The sequence below is a fragment of the Apodemus sylvaticus genome, chromosome 6 (assembly GCF_947179515.1).
Source record: "Apodemus sylvaticus chromosome 6, mApoSyl1.1, whole genome shotgun sequence".
In the NCBI taxonomy this organism is placed as follows: Eukaryota; Metazoa; Chordata; class Mammalia; order Rodentia; family Muridae; genus Apodemus; species Apodemus sylvaticus.
Window position 1 is genome coordinate 140,953,622 of NC_067477.1, and position 9,799 is coordinate 140,963,420.

Consider the following 9,799-nt stretch of genomic DNA (forward strand, 5'->3'; position numbering starts at 1 on the left):
ATTATTTTAGCATTTGTATTCTTTGCCACTGATTTTTTTGTCACTATTGATACTCTCCAGCCACTTGATAGAACTAATTGCCTTATTTCCACTTGTCAGTATAATGTTATCATCTGCTTATTTTAATCATTTTCAAATATGTCATCCATTCCCTGAAAAACTGGACAATCGCAAATAATGTTGATTACAACTTTAGCTTTTATTTCCTCAAAGAAAATATATGTGCTAATTTAAAGACTTTAGACTATGTGTTTAGATGTTAATATATCCTGATATATTTTCACAATGGAGTGTGTGTCTCCTTATCAAATTCTGTGAAACGGAGATGGTATGCATCTTTCCACTTACACTACAGGGGTGAGAAATGAAATTTGAAGTTAAATTAAGCTGCAAAATAGCTGGTTTGTAACATCTAGAAAACATCCATGTTTCAGAAACAAAGTTATGATTGGAAATAAGAAGTCTCTCCAAAAATAATCATCACTCTACATCCTTATACACTATAGTGAAACTTCTCTAAACTATATGATATTAATTATATAACAATCTTTCTAAATGTACTATTATTTATCCAGTCACAGTCTTTTAAAAATTCTCAAGGTAACAGATTGTCTTCAAATCACAGTCAAAAAATGTTGAGATTATCTAATATAGTCTCTATAAGTTCATATACATAAAATAATAATCAAAGATGTGAATCTATGTCAAATAATTAAACTCTTTGGAAAGTTTGTTTTTTATCAACTGAGTTATAATTGCATAAGTTCTGGGAATAGCATTGAATCTGTAGATTGCCTTTGGCAAGATGGCCATTTTAACTATATTAATCCTGCTAATCCACGATCATGGAAGATTTTTCCATTTTCTGAGATCTTCATCGATTTCCTTCTTCAGAGATCTGAAGTTCTTGTCATATAGGTCTTTCACTTGTTTGGTTAGAGTCACCCCAAAATACCTTATGCTGTTTGTAGCTATTGTGAAGGGGGTCATTTCCGTAATTTCTTTCTCAGTCTACTTATCTTCTGAATATATAAAGGCTACTGATTTGCTTGTGTTGATTTTGTATCCAGCCACTTTGCTGAAGTTGGTTATCAGCTGTAGGAGTTCTCTAGTAGAGTTTTTAGGGTCACTTAAGTATATGATCATATCATCTGCAAATAGTGATGGTTTGACTTCTTCTTTTCCAATTTGTATCCCTTTGACTTCCTTCTGTTGTCTAATTGCTCTAGCTAGGACATCAAGAACTATATTAAAAAGATATGGAGAGAGGGGGCAGCTTTGTCTAGTCCCTGATTTTAGTGGGATTGCTTCATGTTTCTCTCCATTTAGTTTGATGTTGGCTACCGGTTTGTTGTGTATTGCTTTTTCTATGTTTAGATATGGGCCTTGAATTCCTGTTCTTTCCAAGACTTTTAGCATGAAAGGATGCTGAATTTTGTCAAATGCTTTTTCAGCATCTAATGAAATGATCATGTGGTTTTTTTCCTTTGAGTTTGTTTATGTAGTGGATAGCATTTATGGATTTCCTTATATTGAACCATCCCTGCATCCCTGGGATGAAGCCTACTTGATCATGGTGGATGATTGTTTTGATGTGTTCTTGGATTCGGTGGGCAAGAATTTTATTTAGTATTTTTGCATCGATATTCATAAGGGAAATTGGCCTGAAATTCTCTTTCTTAGTTGGATCTTTGTGTGGTTTTGGTATCAGCGTATTAGTGGATTCAAAAAAGGAGTTGAGTAGTGTTTCTTCTGTTTCTATTTGGTGGGAAAGTTTGAAGAGTATTGATGTTAAGTCTTCTTTGAAGGTCTGATAGAATTCTGCACTGAAACCATCTGGTCCTGTGCTTTTTTTTAGTCGGAAACCTATCTATGATCCCTTCTATTTCTTTAGGAGTTATGGGTCTGTTTAGATGGTCAATTTGACCCAAGAGCAATTCTCAAATTCATCTGGAATAACAAAAATCCCAGGATAGCTAAAACTATTCTCAACAGTAAAAGAACTTCAGGGGGATTCAATATCCCAGACTTTAAACTCTACTATAGAGCAATAGTGATAAAAATTGCATGGTATTGGTACAATATCAGGCAAGAGGATCAATGGAATAGGATTGAAGAACCAGAAATGAACCAACACACTTATGGTCACTTGGTCTTCAACAAAGTAGCCGAAAGCATACAGTGGAAAAAAGATAGTCTTTTCAACAAATGGTGCTGGTTCAATTGGAGGTCAGCATGCAGAATAATTCACATTGATCCATTATTATCTCCTTGTACCAAGCTCAACTCCAAATGGATCAAGGACCTCCACATAAAACCTGACACACTGAAACTAATAGAAAAGAAACTGGGGAAGACCCTGGAGGACATGGGCACAGGGGAAAAGTTCCTGAATAGAGCAATAGCTTATGCTCTAAGATCAAGAATTGACAAATGGGACCTCATAAAACTACAAAGTTTCTGTAAGGCAAAGGACACCTTCAAAAGGACAAAACATCAACCAACAGACTGGGAAAGGATCTTCACCAACCCTAAATCGGACAGAGGCCTAATATCTAATATATACAAAGAACTCAAGAAAGTAGAATACAGAGAACCAAATAACCCCATTAAAAAGTGGGGTACGGAGCTAAACAAAGAATTTTCACATGAAGAACTACGGAGAGCTGAGAAATACCTTAAGAAATGTTCAACATCATTAATCATTACGGAAATGCAAATCAAAACAACCCTGAGATTTCACCTCACACCAATCAGAATGGCTAAGGTCAAAAACTCAGGAGACAGCAGGTGTTGGCAAGGATGTGGAGAAAGAGGAACACTCCTCCACTGCTGGTGGGATTGCAAGATGGTACAACCACTTTGAAAATCAGTATGGCGTTCCTCAGTAAACTGGGCATGTCACTTCCTAAGGAGCCTGTTATACCTCTACTGGGCATATATTCAGAGGATTCTTCAGCATGCAATAAGGACACATGCTCCACTATGTTCATAGCAGCCCCATTTGTAGTAGCCAGAAGCTGGAAAGAACCTAGGTGTCCTTCAATGGAGGAATGGATACAAAAAAATGTGTTATATTTACACAATGGAATACTATTCAGCCATTAGAAACAATGAATTCATGAAATTCTTAGACAAATGGATGGAGCTGGAGAACATCATACTAAGTGAGGTAACCCAGTCTCAAAAGATCAATCATGGTATGCACTCACTGATAAGTGGATATTAGTCTAGAAAATTTGAATACCCAGGACATAATCCACAAATTAAATGATGTCCAAAAAGAATGGCGGAGTGGCCCCTGGTACTGGGAAGACTCAGTGCAAGAGTATAGGGGAATTCCAGAACAGGGAAGTGGGAAGGTATGGATGGAAGAATACGGGGACAGAAGAGAGCTTATGGGATTGCGGGGAGTGGGGACCCAGAAAAGAGGAAATCATTTGCAATGTAAATAAAAAATAAAATAAATTGCATAAGTTCAATTTTGTACAACGAGCATGTCAAATGTTTTGCAGTCTTTCCACTTTGCAGAGAAAGATTTTGTTTATTTAACTTGGGCATAAAACAGAGAGTAGGTAAACTCAAGTTTTCAGAGCATTCATCTAAATACATCAGAAGTCACATTTTATACATAACAAAATTGACAAAATGTATAAAATGTCTTGCTTGCCCAATAAAGGTAATACTGGTTATATTAAATGAAATGCTAAAAAAGTAAATATTGCCAGATATTACAGACATAAGGGTACAAAAGCATAAATGTTATTCATTTATAAATGCTAGAAACAATATCCTTGTTCATCATATTTATACATGTAAGAAGAAAAACATTAGCATACTATTCTTCAATAGATAAAAACAAAATAGAAAATATATTTATCATATAAATATGGCTTTTCATTTAGTCTTAGAATATATATTATTTTAGAGGTTGTAACATTTACTTTTTTAAAGGAATAGTTTTTAAAATTGAAAAAACTGAATTAGACGGTCATGAGTTCACTCTCTTCCTAAAACCACAATATATACTTAAAAGATTGAACCTGAGTGCTTCATCTTCAGGTCCATCCCTCTACATACAATCCCAGATCTGCCCTATGCTGCCAGGGACATCCTAGTAAGCCTGCTGCCACCTTGGTAACCAAGTGAGATACCCACACCCTGTAAACTGCCTTCTGAAACCCCAGCAAGCCCATCAGTCTTAAAGTGTGTACCCCTTCCCTCTGCATTGTATCTTCTAATTAATGTAGGATACCTACTCCCCAAACCTCTAACTGCAGGGACCCTAGTAATAATCCAGATTGCTCATTCACACCTCTACCTACATTCTTGGATCAGAATCCCTCTCCCTAAGCCATGGGTAAATATTCCTCCTAGGAGGTATGCTGCCCCCTAGGACAATAATGTATTAGTCTCACACTCCAATCTGCCACATACTGGAAACTCTGTAAACAGAGGAGCCTGGGGATTTTCCTTGTCCTGTCTTTGCTCCTTCTTCCTACCAATGTCACTAACTACAATCCTCCTAGGAGGGTTCTTGTACTAATGATTTAAGAGTAAAATAGAAAGCTCTAGAGAAAAAAAAGTAAACACACCCAAGAGGAGTAGACAGCAGAAAATAATTGAAGTCAGATCTGAATTCAATCAATCAGAAACAATAAAAAGAAAACCAAGAACTGATTATTTAAAAAAAAAATTAACAAGGTAGTCAAACCTTGATCCAAACTAACTAAAGGCAGTATAGAAAATATCCAAATTAACATGGTCAGAAATGAAAATGAGATATAACAACAGACAAAGAGGAAATTCAAATGATCATTATGTTTTACTTCAAAAGTCTTTATTCCACAAAATTCTAAAATCTTAATGAAACAGATGATTTTCTATACACATACCACTTACCAAAGTTAAATCAAGATCAGACAATTGATTCAAATACTCCTATAACCCCTAAGGTAATAGAAAAAGCCATTAAAATTCTCACAACAACAACTTACAGCCCATCAGGCTGTTGTGTTTTATAAAATGATAAGGAAAGAAGGAATATGTTTGTTGGATGTGTAGTTATTAGGAAGGGGGGTACCTCTGCAAGTCCATTCTATGGCATCCATTGTGCCTGAAAGGAGAGCTAAACTGTATAGAAGAGATTTTAATCAAAGCAAGCAGAAGGTAGTTGAGAGGGTAGTAGTGACAGAGAATGTGTGTGTGTGTGTGTGTGTGTGAGAGAGAGAGAGAGAGAGAGAGAGAGAGAGAGAGACAGAGAGAGAGACAGAGACAGAGACAGACAGAGACACAGAGACACAGAGACACAGAGAGTTAGAGACAGACAGAAAGACAGAGAGAGGGAGATAGAGAGAAAAGAAATAGAGGCCAGCCATGAGAATGAAGAGAGAGGAGATATGGAAATGAGTAGAGAAAGGGGAAGGTGTGAGGGAACAGAGCTGGACCATGAAGGCAAAAGCAAGAGAAAATGGAAAGGGCAAGTATCCCATTTTATAGTGGTCAGGCACATCGGGCTGTTGCCAGGTAACTGTGGTGCAGAGCTTAGATGAAACACTAACACAATCAGTCACTAAGATTCTCACAACATAATAAAGCTCTGGTACAGATGGTTTTAATACAGAATTCTATAACAATATTGTTCATCTATTCCACAACGCAGATACAGAAGAAACATTGACAAATTCATTCTGTGAGAACATAGTCACCTTGATACCTAGACCACACAAAGACTCAACAACAAAAGAGAATTTCAGACCAATCTCTCTTATAAACATTGATGCAAAAACTCTCAGTAAAATATTTCCAAATCAAATATAAGAACCTATCAAAAATATCATCCAAAATGATCAAGTGTTTTATCTCAGGGATGCAGGTGAAGTTCAGTATATAGAGACCACCTGCAGTAGTAAGAAATCACTCCCAATGAAGTGGTGGGGAAATGAACCCACTTACAAAATTTTTGATCCAAAATTGGTCCTGTCTAAAAGAAATGCAGAGACAAAGATAAAATGATGGAACAGAGACTGAAGGAAAGGCCACCCAGTGAATGACCTATTTTAAAACCCATTTGATGTGTAAGTACCAATTGTTCACTATTAATGATGCTATGCTGCTCTTGCAGACTTGAGTCTAGCAGAGTGGACTTCTGGGACACTCTACCTAGCAGCTGCCTGAGACAGATGCAGATAACCACAGACAAACATTGGATGGAAGTGGGCAACCCCTGCAGCATAGTTAGGTTTTAATGGGAATTATTTTAAAAAGAGTACTGCCCCACCAGGCCTCTGTACCAAGTTCTGGCAGGCGCCATTAGGTTGGCTCTCACTCTTGCTTCTGAACCAATATCTTCCAGCTAGCTCTCACAGCATCCCAGCTGTGTTTCCTCTCCATAATAGACTCTGTAAATGGCAGGAGTCCCAAGTTCCCGCCTAGCGTCCACTCCTTCTAAGTACCTGGTAAAGCATGACTCTTAAACTTGAGTAGTTAACCAGATATATTTAAGTATACAAAACTCCCAGTTTCATAATGCCAATTTACAATGATAAAATCTTATACCAATATTTCTAACCTCTCCAAAACACCAGAAAAACATCTGAAGCCATCAGGATATTCGTGTATCTCCCTCTCTGCTCTGCTCCTCTGGTCTCCTGTGCATTCCTCACCCCTTACCTCCTCCTCCACTCCCCTCCAATCACTTGCCTCTCACTGTCTCATTGTGAATGAATAGGAAATATCATGTAACATTTCACCCTTTCCGTTTGACAAAATATATATCTCCAAATATAAATTGAGCCCGACTATTACAATTTTTTAAATTATAAAGTATAGGATAGACAAAACACCTAGTACATCATCTCTGACAATTAAACAGAACCTCTGTCATATATTCTATCTTAAATGAAGATCTATAATAATTAACACCTGACTCATGTCTTGGCTATAAATTGTATGTAATTTGAAAACCATCTTTTTAAATCTCTCTCAGCTTTCTCAATTTTAAACAACTTGGGCTGGCTATGAGACTAACAGTCTTCAAAACCATCAAAAATTTGAGAGTGACCAATAATAACTGAAATTATATAGGAATCATAACACAGCTTTCAACACTCGTCCAAATGATAGAGACCACTGAAAACCTGGATAGTCATTTTCCTAAAATGTTGGAGCATCAGTCTTCAGCCTCCTGGCCCAGGGTTATCTGACAGACTTAAAAAAATAGGAATTATTAAGGACTAGCCATTTTGTCTTAGCAGAAATCAAGCCATCCTAACCTGTAAAGGTGTCCTTTTTCTAGACAGTTTATTTGTAGATAAAGAGATTTTTGCCTGGTGGCTGTTTCTCCACAACAGAAGCAGTTCTATTGATGCTCAGTTTCTTTTTTGAATCCAAGAAAAGGGTAGCTGTCAGGAGCAAACTAGTCTCCACAGCAAGTGAAATAAATAACATTAAATGTCACAGTCTGTGGATTTCTGACATTTTTGAAAACCAACTATCTATGTAAAGTAATGTGGACTCTTGTCCATTAACTACTTTCAGCTATTCCTGATTAAAATCTTGAAAACGCACTAAAAATAAAACAGAGCCTTATATTTCCATTCAGCCCTAAATTCACAGGCTTAAACATCTCAGATCTATTATAGAAATAGGAAAGAAGGTCTGGATCTGAGCCCTATACTTTTAAGTATTTAGTATCAATAGAAGAACTTTACATGAATGAAAACTTTGAATATGATTCAAAATAAACTCTGTAGCAAATAAGAACTTATGACTTGAACTTAATAACAAAAGGATTTTTACCAAATGAAATTATGTCTATATAGTCACTTCTATTTCCTCCCTGTTCCAAGTATGATCATTTCTATATTTCCTAGAAAGACAGCTTAATAACAATAACCCTCTCCAGCCCCAAATCCCAGGAAACCGGGTCTACAACTCTTCATAACTTCTTCAAGCTGAATATGGGCATAGAGATTTTGTGAAGGTGTTTGGGGAAGGGTAAGAAAACAGGACCAATCAGTCTCTGACGTCTGTGTCTTGACTGGATCTAGCTAAAGTCCAGGACCTGAGAAGTTCAAACAAGTCAGTTTAGCATGTTTGATGAGAATACTCAAACAGGCTGTATTTTCTGTAGTATATAAATGTCAAAACAAAATTTTAGTATTACAAAAATATATTTTCTGTTTGATAATCTGTAATCTTATCCTCTGGAGGTCTCCCTCTATCATTTCTGATCCAAATAGCTCTGGAAGATGGCCAGAGCCTAATCACCCTTTCTAAAGATACAAAGAGAATAAAATTTTCCCAAATTAGCATATCTTTGGCCAGTAACAAGAAAAACCTTCATTCTGACTTCTCTTCCAGAGGAATAATTACAAAACTCAGCATCACACTCCTTATCAAAATCAAAGCAATCTAAAACAAGTGAAATAAGCTAAGATAGTGTATGAGCCTTTACTTAGGCCTTTACTATATTGCCAAGTAGGAAAAGACACCCAAAATTGCACATGTGAGCCATGTTAAAAGGAATATAAGCTTACTGTGGCTAATAAATTATCTTCATATCATCTTACTGTTTGGCTCTCTTCTCAGAGTAGCCATCTCGTTTCTGTCAAGCTCTCTACCTGAGCTACAGACTTTTTATAATTAATAGTTATACTAAGCAGGCAATTGTTGTCACCTTACTCTTCATAGTCAGTGGCTACTCCCCTATCCTAATTCAAATCAAAACAAACTAAAACCAATGAAATAAACTAAAATACTGAATGAGCCTCTGCTTAGGCCACTTTTATCTAGCCAAGTAGGAAATATCACCCAAAATTTGCCTGATAAATCACGTTAGAAGAAATATAAGCTTCCTCTGGCTGGTAAATTATCTTTATTCTAGCTTAACACAATTGATTCCCCCCTCCATCTGTCCCTGTTTGTAATCAGGCAGCTAGTGAAAGCAAGATTTAAACCCAGAATTCCTGTGGTGTCCATGTATGATAGAATTTGAGTATTCTGTAAGATGTTTCAAAGCAATATATCTTTATAACAGCTTTCTGTTCTAATATGTAAGCAAATTCAACTCTTCTCACTTAGAGCAGTTTGATTTCTCCCACTAAGGGTCCTAAGTATTCCCAGTCTTTTCTTCATTTCAACTTGGAGCACTTGAGTTACTTGATCTGATTTTGACACTCTTAGTCACTAAGTAACAATAACAAAACAAAACCCTCTAATTTTTAGACTAATAATCTCAGATTTCTTGTGGAAAAGTGTCCCACATGGGTTCGCCAACAGTGGCGGGAATCATTTTAAAAAGAGTACTGCTCCACCAGGCCTCTGCACGAAGCCCCAGCTTGTCCCACTTAGGGCAGCTCTCATTGTCTCCACTGCACCAATCTCTTCCAGCTAGCTCTCACAGCATCTCAGCTGTGTTTCCTTTCCACCATAGACTCTATAAACAGCAGGAGTCCCACATTCCTGCCCAGCACTCACTCCTTTCAGGAAGATGCTCCAACATGTAATAAGGACACATGCTTCACTATGTTCATAGTAGCCTTATTTATAATATGCAGAAGCTGGAAAGAACCTAGATGTCCCTCAACAGAGTAATGGATATAGAGACTGTACTATATTACAGAATGGAGTACTACTCCACTATTAAAAACAATGAATTCATTAAATTCTTATGCAAATGTATGGAGTTAGAAAATATCATCCTGAGTGAGGTAATCCAATCACAAAAGACTACAGTTGGTATTCGCTTCCAGATAAATGGATATTAGCCAAAATGTTCTGAATAACCAAGATACAA